This window comes from Melanerpes formicivorus, unplaced genomic scaffold, assembly GCF_026170545.1.
Source record: "Melanerpes formicivorus ecotype bairdi unplaced genomic scaffold, bMelFor1.0.p_v2 SCAF_16, whole genome shotgun sequence".
Taxonomy (NCBI): domain Eukaryota; kingdom Metazoa; phylum Chordata; class Aves; order Piciformes; family Picidae; genus Melanerpes; species Melanerpes formicivorus.
The window spans coordinates 14819098-14840488 of NW_027142368.1; the positions used below are offsets into that span (position 1 = coordinate 14819098).

General features: G+C 53.6%; 1 long non-coding RNA gene across 2 annotated transcripts; it reads right to left on the reverse strand.

Moving 5' to 3' along the window:
* Positions 1-227: 227 nt before the first annotated feature.
* On the reverse strand, positions 228-21382 carry LOC137446051 (uncharacterized). 2 transcript variants are annotated; one of them, XR_010988562.1, is made up of 4 exons: positions 21275-21382; positions 19412-19588; positions 1601-1715; positions 228-1281 (listed from the first exon to the last, which is right to left on the reverse strand). It is a non-coding gene; the product is annotated as an uncharacterized lncRNA (long non-coding RNA). The 2 variants fall into 2 exon arrangements; XR_010988563.1 differs by lacking the exons at positions 19412-19588; positions 21275-21382 and adding an exon at positions 7386-8473.
* Positions 21383-21391: the final 9 nt, after the last annotated feature.

The window sequence follows — 21391 nt, forward strand, 5'->3', positions numbered from 1 at the left end:
GCCCAAGGTCACGCAGGAAGAAAGTTTGTAGCAGGGGTGGAAATTAAACCCAGGGCTGCGGGTCCAAACAGCGGTGCCTTCAGCACAGGCAAGCAGACTTCCCCAGAGCTGCTCAAGCCCTTTTATATTTGATAGTTTGTTTGATTTTCAAACAGAAAAACAGTTTTATTTTCTACCTCCACCTTTCCATAGAACAGGGAGAGGGAAGAGCTCATTTCCTGCAGGCAGAAGGTGCTTTAGAGCTTATTTATTGCTTTTTAAACTTCATTTCTCTTTTTTGCTTTGGTTTTAGCATTTCTGAAGAGAAGTGGGGGGGGGAAAGGCCAAGAAAAAAAACAAACCCAGAAGGCAGCAGAAATTTCAAAGCACAGGAACAGGTTTCTTTTCATCTATAATCCATCATGGGAAATACTTTCCAACCAGCTCTGCCTGCTCTCTCTGGGCCTTACCAGCTTTTTCATACCTTTGCACTATTATTTTTTCACAGGGCTGTGCTAGCTTTGAAAGGCCACAGAGGCTGTTGTTGGACCACCCTTCCAGCACTGAAAAGCCCTTGGTGCAAAAGGGGCTTTACAAACAAACTCAGGCAGCAGGTCCTTGACGTCGGTAAGCCGCAGGGCCAAGTCACAGAATGGCCTGGGCTGGAAGGCACCTCCAGAGGTCATCCAGTCCAACCTCCTCTGCAGGCAGCAGGGGCATCCTCAAGTGGGTCAGGTTGCCCTAAGTCCTGTTGAGCCTCACCTTGAGTATCTCCAGTGATGGGACCTCAACCACCCTCCTGGGCAACCTGTTGCAGTGTTCCACCGCCCTCATGGTGCAGAGCTTGTTCCTAACATCCTGTCTCAATCTGCTCTTCTCCAGTGTGAAGCCATTGCCTCTTGTCCTGTCACTGCAGGCCTTTGTAAACAGTCTCTCTCCATCCTTCTTGTAGTGCACTTCAGGTACTGGAAGGCTGCTATTAGATCTTCCTGGATCCTCCTCTTCTCCAGGCTGAACCACGCCAGCTCCCTCAGCCTGTCCTCGTAGCTGAGGTGCTCTGGGGTAGCCTTCAGCTGGTGCTGACTCTGCTCATCCACAACCTGACCAGTCCAGGTGTGCCTCTGGCTCTGAAACTCCTTCATTTTCTTCCTTTTCCTGTGCCACCAAGCCCTGTCCTTCCCAGAACACAGGCTCTGGAAGCCCCTTGGCAGGCTGGCCCAAATCCTCTTCACCCATGGACCAGCTGAGGTCTGCAGAGGAGCGACTGCTTGTCCACGATCAGCTTGGGGAGCAGCAGCAGAGCTGGGGAAAGAAGATGGGTTTCATTAATACAGAGCCTCTCTCCATTTAGAGAGGAGAAATTCAGCCCTCAGAGAGGCCCCTAGGAATTTCCCATCCCTATCCAAGATGGGAGGATTTTCACCCCGAGAGACTAAGCAGCTCAGAAGCTGCGTGGAGAGAACGTGATTGAAAGGTGACTCAAGGACCCAGCCACTGGCTTCCCAGGAAAACAACTGGGAATGGGTAGGCAGAACAGGGCTGGGCTAGGTTCATGCCAACCAAGCAGTTGAAAAGAGCTACAATTGGGAAAGCATTTGGGAGAAAAGTGTGGAACACTTACATAAAAGCTGAGTGCTGCTCAGAAACAAAGCTCTCTCTTCCTGTCATTGTGCTTAACCATCTCTGAAGAGCAAGAGGGCAATCCACACGGATGACTACCACCATCACACACGGTCCTGTGACAATGAGGGAAGGAGGCTCAGACAAAGACACCAGCCTTCCAAGGCACTTTTCACTCCCGGCTTGCTCTCCCCCCCCCCAACTTGAAGTCTTGCACAAGCAGGCAAACTTCATGTCTCAGGGAATCACAGGAGGACAGAAAGTTAGGGGTTGGAAGGGACCTCCAGAGATCAGGGAGTCCAACCTCCTTGCCAAAGCAGGATCACCTAGGGCAGCTCCCACAGGAACACAGCCAGCTGAAGTATTTCCCCAGCAGAAAGGAAAGCAGCACACAGGAAACTTCTGAGCGGTGTCAGTGCAGGGCCCCTCAGTTCAGGAATGATGTTGAAATGTTTCAGCATGTCCAGAGAGGGGCAACAAAGCTGGGGAGGGGTCTGTGAGGAGAGGCTGAGGGAGCTGGGCTTGCTTAGCCTGGAGAAGAGGAGGCTCGGGGGAGACCTTCTTGCTCTCTACAACTCCCTGAAGGGAGGTTGTAGCCAGGTGGAGGTTGGTCTCTTCTCCCAGCAACCAGCACCAGAACAAGAGGACACTGTCTCAAGCTGTGCCAGGGGAAGTTTAGGATGGATGTGAGGAAGTGCCACATCTAATCCCTTCTTGAACACCTCCAGGGATGGTGACTCCACCACCTCCCTGGGCAGCACATCCCAATGGCTAACAACTCTTTCTGGGAAGAACTTTCTCCTCACCTCCAGCCTAAACCTCCCCTGGCACAGCTTGAGACTGTGTCCACATGTTCTGGTGCTGGGTGCCTGGGAGAAGAGACCAACCACCACCTGGCTACAACCTCCCTTCAGGGAGTTGGAGAGAGCAAGAAGGTCTCCCCTGAGCCCCCTCTTCTCCAGGCTAACTTTATGATCTCTGAGGTCTTTTCCAACCTTATTGATTCTGTGATTCTATTCAACCTCAGCTCCCTCAGCCTCTCCTCACAGGGCTGTGCTCCAGACCCCTCCCCAGCCTCATTGCCCTTCTCTGGACACATTCAAGTGTCTCAATGTCCTCCTTAAACTGAGGGCCAGAGAGACCTGAACACACTCAGAGTGCTGTGTGGGAGAGGCTGGGGAGCTGCTGGGCTAGGGAGCCAGCTGGGTGGGTGCTGACACCTCTGCCTCCATCCTTTTTTGCAGGTCAGGTTGAAACCCATGGATGAGAATTCCTGCAGCCCAGAGCCAGCCCTCTCCAGGCTGAGCTGCTGTGCTTTTCACTTCTTTCTCCCAAGTTCTGGGTAAGATGAAGTGAATTCCTGGAAACTGAAGGGTTTGGACACTGGAGTTGTAGACTTGAAAAAAACAAACTACTACTTCTGGCTACAATGATTTATTTATAGTTGCAATCAAGGACAAAAAGGCTCTTCAGAGAGGGAGGATGAAGTGGAAACAAGGCCAGGCCTAGAAACCTAAGACTATGGGGATTCCCAGAGCAAAATTAATCAAGGGATTGGGTTGTTTTCTATTTATTTTTTCCCCCTAAATGGTTCTCTCTCTTTGGCCTATCTGGCCCAGAGCTCTGTAACAGCTACACTGCTGGCTCCTCCCCATGGGCTTTGAAGCTGGGCCAAAAGACCTGAAATTGGGCCTGGGGATGGGTCTCAAGCTCACAAGAAAGGTTTAGGAGACTTCAGCCAGAAAGGCCACTCCACACCTCACTGCTGGAACCACTCTCTGCTTGGCCACAGCAAAGGCAGTGATGGGTTTGGAATGTGGCAGAGGAGGAAAAGAGCAGAGCTATAAATCTCCAACTGCACGGAAGAGAAGGAGAAGTGCAAGGAGGTAAGAAAGAAGCCAAAAGCCCTTGCAGCTACAGAGAGCACATGGCAGGACTGTCCCTCTGCAGGGCTGAGATTTACAGCCTGCCAGGCTATGTATTAGTCCAGCTCCTACAAAAAGTGGGTGTGGTGCAAACCCCCAGACATCCTTTTGGGCTGGAGGCTCTTGTGGATGTCTTTTCATCTCCTCCAGAGCAGGTTTTTGGCCTTGCAGATCTCCCCTGTTGAATAAGAGATCTGGCTCCAGCTGCCATGACCTGGCTAACAAAGGAGGTGGGGAGCTGCAGATCAATTCAGACAGCAAGATTGAAGGTGAGCTTTCTGCCCCAGGGGTTAACAACTCCTTCCAGCTACGGGCTCCAGCTGAGACCTCCAGCCTAGACAGGCCCTCCAACCACTGCAGCAGGGAGAGAGCTGCCCATGCAGCGCAGAGCTGGAGCTAACCCTTCCCTTAGGGAAAGCTTCAGCCTAGACAGGCCCTCCAGTCACTGCAGCAGGGAGAGAGCTGCCCATGCAGAGCAGAGCTGGAGCTAACCTTTCCCTTAGGGAAAGCTTCAGCCTAGACAGGCCCTCCAACCACTGCAGCAGGGAGAGAGTTGCCCATGCAGAGCTGGAGCTAACCCTTGCCTTAGGGAAAGCTTCAGCCTAGACAGGCCCTCCAACCACTGCAGCAGGGAGAGAGCTGCCCATGCAGAGCAGAGCTGGAGCTAACCCTTGCCTTAGGGAAAGCTTCAGCCTAGACAGGCCCTCCAGTCACTGCAGCAGGGAGAGAGCTGCCCATGCAGAGCAGAGCTGGAGCTAACCCTTCCCTTAGGGAAAGCTTCAGCCTAGACAGGCCCTCCAGTCACTGCAGCAGGGAGAGAGCTGCCCATGCAGAGCAGAGCTGGAGCTAACCCTTCCCTTAGGGAAAGCTTCAGCCTAGACAGGCCCTCCAACCACTGCAGCAGGGAGAGAGCTGCCCATGCAGAGCAGAGCTGGAGCTAACCCTTGCCTTAGGGAAAGCTTCAGCCTAGACAGGCCCTCCAACCACTGCAGCAGGGAGAGAGCTGCCCATGCAGAGCAGAGCTGGAGCTAACCTTTCCCCTAGGGAAAGCTTCAGCCTAGACAGGCCCTCCAACCACTGCAGCAGGGAGAGAGCTGCCCATGCAGAGCAGAGCTGGAGCTAACCTTTCCCCTAGGGAAAGCTTCAGCAAAACCAGAACCACTTTACCCCGAGAGAGGCTGAGCTCACCTCTGTTTGTCCATCACCCAGTCTGGACTCTCAGGCCCCAACTTCCCTCTCTGGGCTGGAGTAAGAGCCCTACAGTGCCTCCCAGGTCATTGCCACATGTAAGTGCCTTCAGCCACGACAGGTTCTGCCTTCAACCTTCTGCTGTTGTTTGCTGACTGCGTTCCAGCCTGGCAGAAGAGGCTGCTGCTCCCTGTTTACATACACTCTGCTCCAAGAGAGGCTTTTCAGTCTGGTCAGGTTGCCAGACTTCCACATGGGGCCAAGGAGCTGCACTGCACCATCTCCCTGCTGCATCTTCATGCAACTTGCTCCCCATGCTGCATCTCTGAGGCACTGAAAGATGAGTGGGCTTCCAGCAGCAGTTATCACTGACCAGATTCAGGTTGGATGTTAGGAAGTTCTTCCCCATGAGGGTGGTGAGAGCCTGGCACAGGTTGCCCAGGGAGGTGGTGGAAGCCTCATCCCTAGAGGTTTTGAAGGCCAGGCTGGATGTGGCTCTGAACCACCTGATCTAGGGTGATGAGTCCTGTGTCCAACTCTGGGTCCCTCAGTTTAAGAAGGGCATTGAGACTCTTGAATGTGTGCAGAGAAGGGCAACAAAGCTTGGGAGAGGTCTTGAGCACAGCCCTGTGAGGAGAGGCTGAGGGAGCTGGGGTTGCTTAGCCTGGAGAAGAGGAGGCTCAGGGGAGACCTTCTTGCTCTCTACAACTCCCTGAAGGGAGGTTGGAGCCAGGTGGGGGTTGGTCTCTTCTCTTAAACAATCAGCACCAGAACAAGAGGACAGAGTCTCAAGCTGTGCTAAGAGAAGTTTAGGCTGGAGGAGAAAGTTCTTCCCAGAGAGAGTTGTTAGCCATTGGGATGAGCTGCCCAGGGAGGTGGTGGAGTCCCCATCCCTGGAGGTGTTCAAGAAGGGATTGGATGTGGCACTTGGTGCCATGGTTTAAGTCATGAGGTGCTGGGTGACAGGTTGGACATGATCTCCGAGGTCTCTTCCAGCCTTGGTGATTCTGTGTCCCTGCCCATAGCAGGGGGTTGGAACTGGCTGAGCCTTGAGGTCCCTTCCAACCCTGCCAATTCTGTGATACATGGCTAACAGCAGTGGCAGAGGGGTAGAACCTCAAGCTAAACTGGGGCAGGAGCACATCTTGATGAACTTTAAGTCATAGGATTTAAAGAGCTGGCTGAAACAGTTAGCAATCACCTAGGTCCCTCTTGCCCAGCATGGCTGAAGTGTACAGCAGAGAGGACAAAGCAAATGTCAAGCCCTGAACTGAAGACGTTTGTGGGCTCCAGGAAGAGTCAGGTTAGCCCTGATTCCCAGAAAACAAGTCTGAAACCTAAAGAAAGGGTGAATAAATGCCACAAACCCTTTGCAAGCACAGAAGATAACAAAGTCTTAGGCTAATATGGATTTAATCAGAAGGAAATTGCAGCCAACCAAGCTAACTTCCCTCTGTGGCAGGCTGCATGGAGAGCAGGGAGGCCACGGATGTTCCATGTCCTGACTTGCACAGCTTCAGACACAAAGCATCCTCCCAAGACATCCAATAAATGCTCTCAAGTAAAGCAAGAGCCTGGAAATAGGATCCTTGGATGCTAACTATCAGTGGGTCACTGTCAAAAGGGAGGGATTAACCCAGCAGAGTTGTGTGGTGTTTGTTGTGAGGCCAGCCTGCTTCAAAAGCTTTCTCCAACAACCTGGGCTTGTAAATTACACAGCTGCTATGTAGCTGGGAAGGGCTGCCTGAAGACAGCCTGGAATCCTGATCTTGGCAGCAGGGGAAACATCTGAAAAGAAGTTGGATGCCATTCAGCAGAGATAAGGATTGGGGGGAACTGCAGAGTTCCTCAGAAAAGGAGAGAGGGAGCCGAGGCGGACTGCAGCTGAGCGAACATGAGTCAGCTACGTCCCACGGCTACAAACAAAGGGCATATGTTGTCCTGGGTTGTACAAACAGGACCCCAGCCTGTAGGCCATGTGGAGTGACCCTTCTGCTCTGGTCAACACAGCAAGGCCTTAGCCTGGCTGTCCCAGCTAGTCCCTGGACAGCAAGCTTCAGAAAAGATGTGCGCCGGCTGGGAAGAGTCTGGAGGAAAGCAAGGGGAACCATCAAAGGCCTAAGCAAGCCTCACCCACAAGCAGAGCTGTGAGCAAACTGGGGGCTGTCCATCATAAAAGGGGAAGTTGTCAGCAGGCAGGACACAGCAAGAGGCTTCAGACTCCTGGGATTTTCACCTGCCTGGGCACCAGGCCCCTTCCACCTAGGAAACACACAGCAGGGAAGCAGCAGGCGCCGGAGGAAAGCGTGGCTGAGGGTGGTCCTGTGGAGACCATGGTGGAAACCAGGATTTGGGGGCACTGCTCACAAAGAGCAGGAGCTCCTGACCCCCTTTGCCTCTGACAGCCCACCCAAAAGGAGGAGGCAGCAGTTTCTGCATGTTGGAAGAGCAGCCAGGCCAGAGTGCGTGTGAGCCTGTGATTGGAAACAGGCTGCTGCTCACTCTGCAGCCCTGCTGCTGGCGGGGTCTGACAACTTCCTCATTCCTACATGGTCTCCTCATCCCAGATGAGGGAGCTGGTGTCTGGGGAAGACCTTTAGTACTCATTACAAAAATGTTCCCACCCTCTCCTTGCTCCCTCCTCACTTCACCAAAGCATGCAGACAATCTTACTCTTCAGAAGCACCCATCGGCTCTCCCTCCGCTGGCTCTGGCACTGCTGCTCCCATGCCTGACTCATGGAGAAGGCTTCCACTGATGGGGAGTGCTCCACTGGTTTCAGTGGGACCTGAACAGGACCCCAAAGTGATGATGAAAGGTGAGGAACCCACAGCTTCCACAAGTGACTGGTCAGATTGGAGAGTAAGGAGAAAGCTCTGACCCACGAGGGGAAGGGCTTTGTGCTGGACCAGAATCGTGCAGAAGGCAGAGCATGACCAAGCTGCTTTGCTCTGAGGGTATGGGAGTGATCTCCCCTTCCCAGGCACACCTCAATGTGGAGGCCAGGTGGCTGCTTCCCTGGGCAAAGGATGGAATGCTGGTGGTGGTGGTTCCCATCCTCAGGGCAGCGAATGGAGCAGGCCAGGCTCCCAGCTCGGGGGAGGGAACACCAAGGGAGGGTCTCCAGTGCTTAGAAAGCCTAAAGGTCCAGCCAGGAGAACAAGAAGCAGCAACCAAAACCTTGTGGAACATGAAAGGGAGAAATAAGTGGAAGCAGATGGAGCTGTGCCACAGAGGGCTCTTCCCTCACATTCCCAGCGTGCCACGAGCGGCCACCTCCCCTGCCCAGATCCCCTCTGTCCTCACTGAGCTGGGCAGCTCTGCTCTTGGCAGCCTCCATCCCTGGGGAGCACTAAACTTCACAGCCCCAGCACACACACAGCAGACAGGGAGGTGGCTTAGCTTCCCTCCCTCCACAGCCAAGCCAACCACTCTGGAGCCCCAGCACGACCACAGCGCAAACCCAACCGGGTTCAAAACCTTCCTGCAGGACTTGGTTATCTCCACTGCTTTTCCAGGCAGGTTCAGACTTGGTCACACATGTTGTGGTGGAGCTGTCAGTTGAAATGTCTCTTGATGCAGAAGTTTACACAGAGCTGGTTACACAGCTGGTCAGCCACAGGCACTGTGCCCAGGCTCAAGCCTGCTGACCACATCACAGAATCCTGGGGGGGGCTGGAAGGAACCCCTGGAGATCATCAAGTCAAACCCCCCCTACCAGAGCAGGATCACCTGGGGCAGGCCACAGAGGTTTTGAAAGTCCCCAGAGAAGATTCCATGACAGCATCACAGAATTTCAGGGCCTGGAAGGGACCTCAGAAGATTATCTAAGTCCAACCCCCCTGCCAGAGCAGGCTCACCTACACCAGATCACACAGGGCCTCTCTGGGCAGCATGCTCCAGGGCACCTTCACAGCAAAGAAGTTTTTCCCTCCTGTTCAGGTGGAACCTCCTGGCTTCCAGTGCATCTCCATTGCCCTTTGTCCTATCACTGGACACCAAGAACAAGAGATTGAGCCCATCTTCCTGACACACACCCCTCAGGTACATACTGAGCAGATCCCCTCTGGGGCTGCTCTTCCCCAGGCTCAACAGCCCCAGGACTCTCAGCCTTCCCTCCTCACAGAGATGGCTATTCCCTCCATTATCCTCACAGCCCTCAGCTGCACTCACAGAACCACCAAGGTTGGAAGAGACCTCAAAGACCATCAAGTCCAACCTGTCACCACAGACCCCTGTCTCTCTGGAGCTGGGCAGCCCAGAGCTGGACTCAGCACTGCAGCTGTGGCCTCCCTAGGGCAGTGCAGAGGGGGAGAACCACCCATGATGTGCTGGCCACACTCCTCCTCATGCAGCCAAGGACCCCCTTGGCACTCTTGCCCAGCTGACTGCCCACCAGGGCTCCAAGGTCCTTTGCCATGGAGCTGTTTTAAAGTTGACTTTGTAATCATGAGAGAGCTTAAGCAGCTTGCACACACATGGTTTCTGGCATGTGCTCAGGACAAGGAAGACACCAACAGACCATCTAAGGATCACATAATACCCTGTATCAGATAATGCCAAGAGGGGCCTGAGCCAAGTATGCTCCCCCCCCCCCCCCCCCCTTGCTTTCCCTTCCCTGGAATTTTCTTACTGTGTTTGTTAGGAGAGGAGATTACTCCACAGAGCATTTTCTTGAAAGAAAAACAACACCACACACACAAGAAGCAGCTATTTCCCCAGATCACTAGAAGAATTCACAGGATTCTCTGAAAAGCAGACAGCAGAGGCAAGGAGAGCAGAGTGAGGATGAAGAGCAGAAGGAAATCACCCTTCAGGGTTGGAAATTAACCCTGCATTTCCTCAGCCATGCTCCATTCATGGCTGCCCGACCTGAGGGTGTCCCTGCTGACTGCAGATGACCTTCAGAGGTCCCTTCCAACTCAGACCACTCTATGACTCTATGATTTCAATAAGCCTCTGCATCCAGGTCCACCTCACCAGCAGGTCAAAGGATGTTCTCCCCCTCTGCTGTGACTTAGAATCAATAAGGTTGGAAGAGACCTCAGAGAGCATCAAGTCCAACCTGTCACCCAACACCTCCTGACAACTAAACCATGGCACCAAGTGCCACATCCAATCCCCTCTTCAACACCTCCTGGGATGGTGACTCCACCACCTCCCTGGGCAGCACAGTCCAGTGGCTAACAACTCTCTCTGTAAAGAACTTTCTCCTCACCTCCAGCCTAAACCTCCCCTGGCATAGCTTGAGACTGTGTCCTCTTGTTCTGGTGCTGGCTGCCTGGCAGAAGAGACCAACCCCCTCCTGGTTCCAACCTCCCTTCAGGGAGCTGTAGACAGCAGGGGGTTGTAGACTTTGTGAGGACACACCTGCAGTACTGGGTCCAGCTCTGTGCTCCCCAGTTCAAGAGGGACAAGGAACTACAGGAGAGAGTCCAGTGAAGGCCACAAAGACACTGAGGGGCCTGGAGCAGCAATGTGAGGAAGGAAGGCTGAGAGCCCTGGGGCTGTTGAGCCTGCAGAACAGCAGCCCCAGAAGGGATCTGAGCAATGCTCAGCAAGAGTTAAAGGGTGGAGGGCAAGAGGCTGGGGCCAGACTCTTTTCAGCAGTGCCCACTAACAGGGCAAGGGGCAGTGAGCACAAACTGGAACCCAGGAGGTTCCATCTGAACAGGAGGAGAAGACTCTTTGATGTGAGGGTGGCGGAGTCCCAGAGCAGCTGCCCAGAGAGGTTGTGGAGTCTCCTCCTCTGGCCATTGTGATTGTGGGTACCCTGCTGAGGGTGCCCCTGCTTTCAGCAGAGGGGTTGATAATCCCCAGAGGTCCCTCCCCACCCTCACCCTGCTGTGCTGTTTCTTAGAAGCTTCAGGCAAACCATTCAAGTGTGTGGACGGCTGGCAGAGCAAGGTCCCCTTCCCATTCCTCCTTGCAAAAGCAGCATCAGGAGGAAAAAAAAAAGCCCATAAGAAGCACCTCACAGAACTATCATTTGGTGCTGCAAGAATGCTGGGGAGGAGAGGGTTTAATCTTTCAGCAATTAGAAATGTTTAAGTCATGCTGGAAGCAAAAAAACCTTCAATTCAACTTTAATTAGGGAGGCGTCACTGGAGCTCTTATTTTGATTTTACAGGCCACAGAGGAGAGCAGCTCAGCTTCTCCAGTTCTGCTGAACAGGGCAGAACAGGCAGAGAGCAGATCACAGGCAGGAGGATTCAGTTCACCAGCACTCTGCTGAGCTGGGTGCTGCCTTTCTCATCTACCTGCTCCAGAGGTGGCTGCTCCCTGAGGACCCTGAGCACAGGCTGCAACGCTGCTGCTGCACAGGAAGGCTACAGCAGCACTGTGTGTGGCCTGCACTGTGCCATGGAGAACACCTCTGGGAGGAGCTGGGGCATGCTAAGCAGACTCTGGTGGCTGCTAGACCAAGCAGGAGCAGACCTGAGGGGGTTGGGTTGATAGTTGGTTTGAAGGTGAGCCAGCAGTGTGACCAAGAAGGCCAAGAGCATCCTGGCCAGGATCAGCAAGAGCGTGACCAGCAGGAGCAGGGAAGTGATTGTCCCCCTGTACCCAGGACTGATGAGGCCACACCTCAAATACTGGCTTCAGTTTTGGCCCCAAAAGGACATTAAGGTGCTGGAGTGGGTCCAGAGAAGGGCAAACAAGCTGGGGAAGGGTCTGGAGGACAGGTGTGGTGAGGAGCAGCTAAGGGAAGTGGGGAAAGGAAGGCTGAGGAGAGAGCTTATTGCTCTCTGACTCCCTGAAAGGAGGCTGGAGCCAGGGTTGGTCTCTTCTCCCAGAGTGACAGCATAAGAGGAAATGGCCTCAAATTGCCTCAGAGGAGGTTTAAGTTGGACATGAGGAGCAATCTGTTCCCCCAAAGGGTTGTCAAGCCCTGGGTCAGGCTGCCCAGGGCAATGGTGGAGCCCCCATCCCTGAAGGGATTTAAAAGCTGTGTGGATGTGGTGCTGAGGGTCATGGTTTAGTGGTGACCTGGCAGTGCTGAGTTAGTGGTTGGACTCAATGACCTTTAAGATCTCTCCCAACCAAAACAATCCTGTGATACTATGATACCTTTCCAACTGCAGCAGAGCAGTGTCAGCAACAGTCAAAGGCTGATGGTTCATTAGCATCAGCACACAAATATGCAGCCCTCATCCTCCACAGGCATCACAACAGGCTGGCTCTCCATGGTGATGCAGCAGAGCAACCCTCAGAGTGCAACCAAGTGAGTACAGAACAACCAAGGTGGTCCTCCTACACCACCCCCCCAGCAATGCAGCCAAGGGAAGGATACAGCAATTAGACCACAATGCACTGACAGGAAGGTGTCCAGAGAGGAGCCACAAGGGTGAGCAGAGGGCTGGAGCTGCTCTGCTGGGAGGACAGACTGAGGGAGTTGGGGCTATTCAGCCTGGAGAAGAGAAGGCTCCCAGGAGACCTAATTGTGGCCTTCCAGTAGCTGAAGGGGGCTCCAAGAAAGCTGGGGAGGGACTTTTGAGGGTGTCAGGGAGGGATAGGACTGGGGGGGATGGAGCAAAACTAGAAATGGGTAGATTCAGATTGGATGTTAGGAAGAAGTTGTTCCCCATGAGGATGCAGAGACACTGGCACAGGTTGCCCAGGGAGGTGGTGGAAGCCTCATCCCTGGAGGTGTTTGCAGCCAGGCCGGACGTGGCTGTGAGCAACCTGCTGCAGTGTGAGGTGTCCCTGCCCATGGCAGGGATCCTTGAGGTCCCTTTCCAACCCTAGCAACTCTTTGATTCTTTCAGTGAGATTAGGAAACAGCATTTCTGCTAAAAATAAGAGAGCTGGGGCCACAGGACCAGGGCCCCAGGTCTGACATCGGCGGTGAGCTCCACCACACGCGTTGGAGGGAGACAAGGCTCCACCAGCTCTCACTCCTCCTGCCACTGAAGGCAATCATTCAACTCTTAACTCTGGCTGAGGACAAGGGATTTTATGGGAACCACAAATCAAGGCACTGCATGTTTTCAAGGCTGGCAGCATCCCTCTTTAGCACTTAAGATTTCTTCTTTGATGAAAGAGTTTGCAGTTGGCCAAGGCAGGAGGAGAGAACAATCAGACTTGCCATGAGCTGGGGAGGTAGGCACAGGGAGTCCTACAGCAGCACCTGACAGCTGGGCACTTTTTCTTGCAAGAATAGCTGCAGAAGAGGGGGCAGGGAGGGGGGAAAGTGAGAACAGAGAGCCATGGAAAGCAAGAAAGGAATGACACAGAGAACACAAGGCAGATGGAACACCATGGCCAGTAAACCATGTCCCCAGGTGCCAAGTCCAAATGTCTCTTGAACACCTTCAGGGATGCTGACTCCTTGGCAACCAATCCCAACCTATTCCACTGCCTGGCCTCTGTTTCTCTAAAGACTTCCCCCCCCCCCCCCCCCTTAATATCCAAATTAAATCTCCCCTGGCACAGCTTCAGGCCATTTCCTCTTGTTCTATTACCTGATACTAGAGATGAGAATAAACCTCCCTCACTGCAAGCTCCTTTCAGGGAGTTGTAGGGAGCAATGAGGTCTCCCCCCCCAGCCTCCTCTTCTCCAGGCTGAACAACCCCACTTGTCTCACCCACTCCCCACCAGGCCTGCTCTCCAGACTCTTCATCAGCTTCATTGCCCCTTCTCTGGACACTCTTCAGCCCTTCAATGTCCTTGTTCTAGTGAGTGCCCCAAAACTGAACCCAGTATTTGAGGTGCAGCCTCACAAGTGTTGAGTTACAGGGGCAGGATCACTGCCCTGCTCCTGCTGGCCACACAATCACTGATCCAGGCCAGGATGCTGTTGGCTGAGCACACTGCTGGATCACGTTCACACAGCTGTCCACCAGCACCCCCAGGGCCTTTTCTGTTGGCCAGGTGCTAGTCAGGAGGAGACTTTGGTCCATCCCACCCATCTGGAACCCCCTGCCACACATCCCCTGTGTGATGCCCTCCTGCTCCCCAAACACAATCCCCTGTGTGATGCCCTCCTGCTCCCCAAACACAATCCCCTGTGTGATGCCCTCCTGCTCCCCAAACAATCCCCTGTGTGATGCCCTCCTGCTCCCCAAACACATCCCCCTGTGTGATGCCCTCCTGCTCCCCAAACACATCCCCTTTGCTGCTCGGCTCCACGCTGCGCTCCTACATCCCCTCTCTGCTTGCTCAGATGAGGAACCAACTAGTTAAAGCAACACACTTAAACACTTGAGCAACTTGTCCACCTCACCCAGGAGACCTGACTGGTACAAGAGAGCTAACTGGAAAGCTTGAGGAGACACAGACATGTAGGAAAGATCCCAGCACTTCTTACCCAATTTTTCTCCAGGGATCAGAGCGTAAGGTTGTGAAACATATCAGAAAGCTGTTTGCTTCTTCCCTTTCCTAAGCTTGTGTCTGAGGGCTTAAATTTTATGGGGATGGTGTTGCAAACAAGCCAGGCAGGGCCTTCAGGAAATGTCTCTAACCCTGAGCCTTCACAAGCCAGGCCAAACATTCTCCAGTAGGGTCTTTGGAAATTATCTGAAGCAAAGAAGCTCCAACTCTGATGTGGACACGGCTGAAAGCTGCAAGAAGCTCCTTAGGCTGGGCAATGGCACCTACAGGCTTAGCATATTTACATTCATCAAGACTCAAAGCAAAGGCTTTCCTGGCACTCTCGCCCCCTGTGCCTGCGCTGCAAACCCCAGCGGGGTCTGCGGGGAAGGTTCAGCCGAGGCCTCCGCGCAGCTCCGGCGCCCGGCTCCAGGAACCATATAAGGTTACATACTTCATTAAATGTTAGCAATATGCTTCAAACTGCAGCGATGGCATGCACTTTATATACAGTTTTGATTGTCTCTAATCCGTGTCAACACAGCTGTGCTGCAGACCTCCTAAGTCACTGCTCGGCAGGCTCCATCTGCTCCGCCGAGGCTCGGGGGCTCGCTCGCGACTCACGGCAACTCCTTGAAGGCTTTTTACGATTGCTGCCTGTGAGAGCTGCCTCTTGCGTGAGCCACTGTCAAAAATGTGACTAATGTGGCAAGCCTGTGTGGTGCGATGTGATGGAGCTGGCAGTTGGAGGGACCGGGAGGGGGAAAAAATCCCCCCCAAACCCCGCTGAAGACACGTCGCCGAACGCCGACAAGGAGGGGTCGCTGAATAACTCTCTTCACCTCCAGCAGCACGTACTTCATTACATCAGCATTGTGCAAGGAATGTTCCTATTGTCACTGAAAATGAGGTCCAAGCATCTGAAAGGACTTCACAAGGGAACTCAACCCCCCTCCCCTCCCCAGAACGATAGCTTTTGTGTCGAGCACTCTGGTCAACAAAGCAGCAAACCCAACCCACCCGACCCAGCCAAGCTGCCGCTGCCGCCCTGCCAGCGGCCAACTGCACTGCCCCACCGAGACCAACCAACCTGGACAGGGAGGGTTTGGTAGGCAGAGAGATAGAGAATAGAGTACAGACTGCAAAACTAACCAGGTTGGAAAAGACCTTCGAGATCCTGGAGTCCAATCAATCACCCAGCACCATCTGATCAACTAAACCATGGCACCGAGTGCCTCAGCCAGGCTCTCCTTAAACACCTCCAGTGATGGTGACTCCACCACCTCCCTGGGCAGCACATCCCAATGGCCAATCTCTCTTGCTGGGAAGAGCTCCTTCCTAACATCCAGCCTAAGCCTGCCCTGGAGCAGTGTGATAGTTTCAGCTTGAGACTGTGTCCTCTTGTTCTGGTGCTGCTTGCCTGGGAGAAGAGACCAACCCCCACCTGGCTACAACCTCCCTTCAGGGTGTTGTAGAGAGCAATGAGGTCTCCCCTGAGCCTCCTCTTCTCCAGGTGTTAGCAGGCCCATCTCTTTTACTAGCCACACAAACTTCAACGGGAAAGAGAGAAGGGAAAAAGCCCAACAACTTCACCTCAGCAGCCACAGGGCTAGGGTTAGGACCTTAAAGCCCAGGCTGAACTCCCTACATGCTCCAGAACAAGAAGTGTTTATAGTAGTGATCAAGTTTTCTCTTGGTGTGTTTTCCTCACCAGTAGAGTCACAGAGGTTGGAAGAGATCTCCAAGAATGATAAAGCCTGGACATGACCTCCAAGAGCAGATCCAACTGTTAGCCCAGCACAGCCAAGCCCACCACTAAGCCATGGCTCTCAGCACCGCATCCACACTTCTTACACCACTTTCAGGAATGGTGACTCCACCACTCCCCTGGGCAGCCTGCTCCAGGGCCTTACCACTCCTCCTGTGAAAAAAGTTTTCAAACCTCCCCTAGCACAACTTGAGGCCACTTCCTCTCATCCTGCCACTCACTCCTTGGGAGAAGAGACCACACACACACACACCTGGCTCCAGCCTCCTTTCAGGGAGTTACTGAGAGCCTCCTTTACTCCAGGCTGAACAGCCCCAGATCCCTCAGCTGCTCTTCACCAGCCCTACTCTCCAGGCCCTTCCCCAGCTTGGTTGCCCTTCTCTGAACCCACTCCAGCACCTCAGTGTCCTTGCACTGAGGGACCCAAACCTGAAACCAGTGTGCCATCACCAGTGCCAAGTACTGGGGAATGATTCCTGTCCCAGACCTGCTTGTTACACAGCTTTGGACCTAAGCCAGGATGCTGTTGGCCTTCTTGGCCAGCTGCTTAATAAGATGCTGCGAAAAGCCACTGGTATTATGGAGATGTAGCCACACAGAGACTTGGAAGAGCTGGTGCTCAGCTGCTTCTGAGCAGGAAGAATACAACTACACAATTCTTCAGTCACAGACCCATAGATTGGTGCAGGCTGGAAGGGACCCCCAAAGGTCATCATCATTGCAGTAAGCAGGAGCTTCCTAACTTAGGGACTGACAAGAACCAGGGGGCAGTTTTTGTCCCCCCTTGACTTAACTCAAGCTTTTCTCATTTGCTTTCAGAACAGTCCAGCAGTTCTCAGCCCTGACCTGGCTTGCCCCAAGGACAGAGAAAACATCTAACAGAACATTGCACAGAAGCAACTTGCCAGCTAGAAAAGTCAGTGTTTCTCCCTAGAATAGAATAAACCAGGTTGGAAAAGGCCTTTGAGACCTTCAAGTCCAACCTAACAGCAAGGCCTTCAGGTGGCTTTGTCACACCAGGGCTGATTTAGGCTGGAGATTGGGAAGAAATTCTTCACAGAGAGGGTGGTGAGGCACTGGAACAGGCTGCCCAGGCAGGCTGGGGATGTCCCCTTCCTGGAGGTGTCCAAGGCCAGGCTGGATGAGGCCTTGAGCAACCTGGGCTAGTGGAAGGTGCCCCTGCCCATGGCCGGGGGTTTGGACCTACATAATCTTTAAGCCCCCTGGCTGTGACTAGATGACCTCTAAGGCCCAACCTAAATCATCCTATGAAGCTGCCAAGAGGCCATGGAGCTGCCACCCCTTCAATGTACTCCTTGTGTAACACCCCCAAGGTTTGTTTGACATTTTCTTTGGTAGGAGACAGGCACTAACTCCACAACAACCCCAAATTAAATCACTCTAAGAGTCCCTAGGTACAAAAAGTGGTTTGCATTTCTCCTGTAGTGTTTTGTAGGCTTTTTTCCACACACCCCCCCCTCACATTTTCCTATTGGACTCATGAAGGGAAGATACTTCAATAATCTAATTAGAATGACTGAAGTATCTCTATCTAGATAAAGATATCTCCATCCCCCAGGAAAAGTTTCAATTCAGAAACTGTTAGTGAGCTCTCTCAAGGTTGTGAAATCCTTGGCTTTTGGTCTACTTGCCCTCTGGCTGGATAAAGTCATTTTAAGTGCAGGTGGCCTCTCCATGTTTCTTTTCCCCAGTCACTAAGCTCTTCTACCTAACTGAGGGGCCACCAGGTCCTTGTCCCCCCCCACCACTCCCCTTCATCTTCCCAAAGCAGCTCCTGCTCCCTCTACTCCATCCTCCACCCTGCCTAAACAGCTCCTGCTCCCCTACCACCTTTTCTGCACCCATCCCAGAGCCAGGGCCAAGACACAACCCAGAGGAGCTCAGCCCCAGCCAGCACCCGTGGGGGAGATTGGAGCAGTCAGCAATGCTGGTCCTAACAACCGGGGGGCCACCAGGCCCCCCGGCCTTTGTTGTCACCACCACCATCACCCAGGGTGCTCCAGGGGCACTCACCTGAGATCAGAGGAGGATCCTCCAGCCCCGAGGGGCTCAGCTGGGGGCTGCTGCCCTTCCTGGCGGGGATTAAATAGGGGAGTGGGTGGGGAGGGCCAAGTGGCCACAGCTGGGGTGGGAGGAGACTCCAGCAGAGCCCAGGTGCTGTGGGTTTGAGGGCAAAAGGGGGGAAATGGGGTGGGAGGGGAGGCAAAGGGGCAGCTCTGGGGGGAAGGAGAGGATTGGAGAATAACTCTCTTTGCCATAAATCTTCCCTAATGCACAACTGCAGCTCCTGGTTGGCTTTGCCTCCATGCAGAAAGAACAACCCCCCCAATGCCTCATCAAGCAAAGCACACTGGTGGCTACCACTATGAAACATTTCCACCAGCACCATTTGGCTTGGCAGGAAAATCTGTGCTTGGCAGCTCAGAACAACAAGTTTGAACAAAACAAAAGTTCTCCAAGAGTGAATTTTTTCCCCTGGACAGCAGCAGCCAACACCAGGATGACTGAGGGCCTGCAGCATGTGCCCTGTGAGGAGAGGCTGAGAGCCCTGGGGCTGCTTAGTCTGGAGAGGAGAAGGCTGAGAGGGGATTGAATAAATGTTCATAGATCTCTGAGGGCTGGGGGGCAGGAGGCAGGGGACAGGGACAGGCTCTGCTCACTTGCTCCCTGGGACAGGACAAGGGACAATGAATAGAAACTCCAGCACAGGAGGTTCCACCACAACAGGAGGAGAAACTTCTTCACTGTGAGGGTCATAGAGCCCTGGAACAGGCTGCCCAGAGAGGTTGTGGAGTCTCCTTCTCTGGAGCCTTTCCAGCCCCATCTGGATGTGTTCCTGTGTGACCTGTGCTGGATTCTATGCTCCTGCTCTGGCAGGGGGGTTGGACTTGATGATCTTCAAAGGTCTCTTCCAACCCCTAACATCCCCTGATCCTATGATATTACAACCTGAACAACAAATCCAACCTATCTGCAGACTCAGCAGTGGCTGAGGACCTTTGTCTTGCTCGAGGTGTGGGCAGTGTGCTGCAGGTGTGCTCTCAGCCAGCCCGCTGCTCGGGTTCACCTTACGCCTTCTAGATTTCACTCTGTTCCACTTACACCTCCTGTAGCCATCCCAGCTATTATTTCAAGTCCAAATGAATAATATCTGGCCAGCTCACTGCTCTAAGTGAGACAACCAAGGAAAGTGATGGGAGTGAGTCAGCAGCCCGGCCTGTGGCTCATCAGTGGATGCGCAGTTTGCGCCCGAGAGCGGCGCAACGCGTGCGGGGAGCTCTGTCTGCCTCTGCCATGTGCAGAGTGGGCTGAGCATTACTCAAGAGGCCTTTCTCCTTTGCCAAGGACAAGCCTGCAGGTGACATAAGTGCTGCTCTTGGTGTGAAGGCCCAGACAATGCTCCACAGCTTGGAAGGAGGTGTCGTCACCCACAGAGCACCTCCGAGGGAGGGCGTTTCGGTCACCTCTCCACTCTCTCCCCATTGCCTTAAGGAAAAAGGCTCCACTGCTTCACCCCTTTCACACAGAACAACTCCCCCTCCGTCTCATCCCTCCACTTCCCTCCAGAGCAGCAGTCCTCTCCTCCCTTCCACCCACCTGGCTCACCACAGGGAGACATCCCAGCCTTCCAGGTGTGGTCAGAGCAGAATGCAGAGGTGCCTCCTCAGGCTGGCTTCCTGGCACAGCTGGCAGGTGTTCCAGCAGAGCCCTTCACTACATCTCCTTCACTGCACCCTGACTGCTCCCCTGAATGCACACCAAGGCAAGCCAGACCTTTAAAAGGGGACAATTGAAGGAAGAAAGCATTTCAGTGTCCACTTCTCTCCTGCTTTTCTACTTTCTCTACCCTCCCCTCTTGGGAATAAATCCATCTATAATTTCTCCCACAGTCACACTTTGGAGACCCAAGGCAAGCATCTCCTCTCCTATGAGGACAGACTGAGGGAGCTGGGGCTGCTCAGTCTGGAGAAGAGAAGGTTCCCAGGAGACCTAACTGTGGCCTTCCAGTATCTGAAGGGGGCTCCAAGAAAGCTGGGGAGGGAATTTTGAGGGTGTCAGGGAGTGATAGGACTGGGGGGAAAGGAGCAAAACTAGAAATGGGTAGATTGAGATTGGATGTGAGGAAGAAGTTGTTCCCCATGAGGGTGGTGAGAGCCTGGCACAGGTTGCCCAGGGAGGTGGTGGAAGCCTCATCCCTGGAGGTGTTTGCAGCCAGGCTGGATGTGGCTGTGAGCAACCTGCTGTAGTGTGAGGTGTCCCTGGCTATGGCAGGGGGTTGGAGCTGGCTGATCCTTGAGGTCCCTTCCAACCCTGACTATTCTGTGATTCTAGGATCTCTTTGTCAACTGGGGAGATCCCTGCAGGACTGCTGCCATGCATGGGGGGAAAGTCCCAGCCCTCAAACCCATCAGAAGCCACAAAGCCTCACCAAAAAGCTTCTGCAGTTCTCAGAAAGATGAAGTACTTGGTGTAACTGGAAAGACCTTGACCTGGATGAGCAGGCCCAGTGGTAGTGCTCGGGCTGGGATCAGAGGGAGGCAGCGCTCCAAGAGGGCTGCGCCGCAAGCCAAGATCCACACTGAGACTTGGGACCTGTTTTAATTATTGTTTCATTTCTTTCACTGCTCAGGAACATGTAACAAGCTGAAATGTGCGTCCTGCCTGTAAACATTTACTTTCCTTTGCTCTTGTGCAACGCTGTGTGGCTCATTCCCTTGGATGGTGCCTGGAATGCAGGCACAGCCGTAACGCAGCGGCACGGCCACTGCCGCCGCCCGGCTCCGCCGCTGACCAGCACAAGCTGCTCTGAAGGAAGCTGCTAGAAACCCCACATCAGGCAGCTGAGGATTAGGTTGTTTCTGAGGGGACCCTTCTCCATTCTGCCACGTGATCTGTGCTTGACTCATGCCCTAAAAAATCACAGACTCACAGAATGGTTTGGCTCGGAAGGGACCTTTGAAGCTCATCCAGTCCAATCCCCCTGCAGTCAGCAAGGGACATATGCAACTACAGCAGGTTGCTCAGAGCCCCAGACAACCTGGCCTGCAATGCTTCCAGGGATGGGACATCTATCAGCTCTCTGGGCAACCTGGGCCAGGGTCTCACCACCCTCAATGTCAAACATTTCTTCCTTCTCTCCCTCTTTTAGTTCAAACCCTCACCCCTTATCTTGTCACAAGAGGCCTGCTCCAAAGTCTGTCCCCAGCTTTCTGATCAGCTCCTTCGAGCACTGAAAGGCTACCAGGGGGTCTCCCCAGAGCCTTCTCTTCTCCAGGCTGAAAGAGTCCAAGTCTCTCAGCCTGGCCTCGTGGGAGAGCTCCTTGGATGATTTTTGTCAGGTGCCTGTCCACATTCTTCTCTCAGTCCTTTTTCTCTCACACCAATCCATCCCGCTTGCGCTTTTGCCAGCTCCTTTGGGTTGTGTGGGCTCCTCATGTCCTGTATCAGAGGACCACATACCTTGCACAGTCAGACACAGGTGGCTGTGGCTGCAGCAAGCCTGATGGCACAGACACAGACATGAGGCAGCTTTGGAGAGCTCTCTGCAGATCCCAGAAGCGCCCTGGCCCTGCCTGC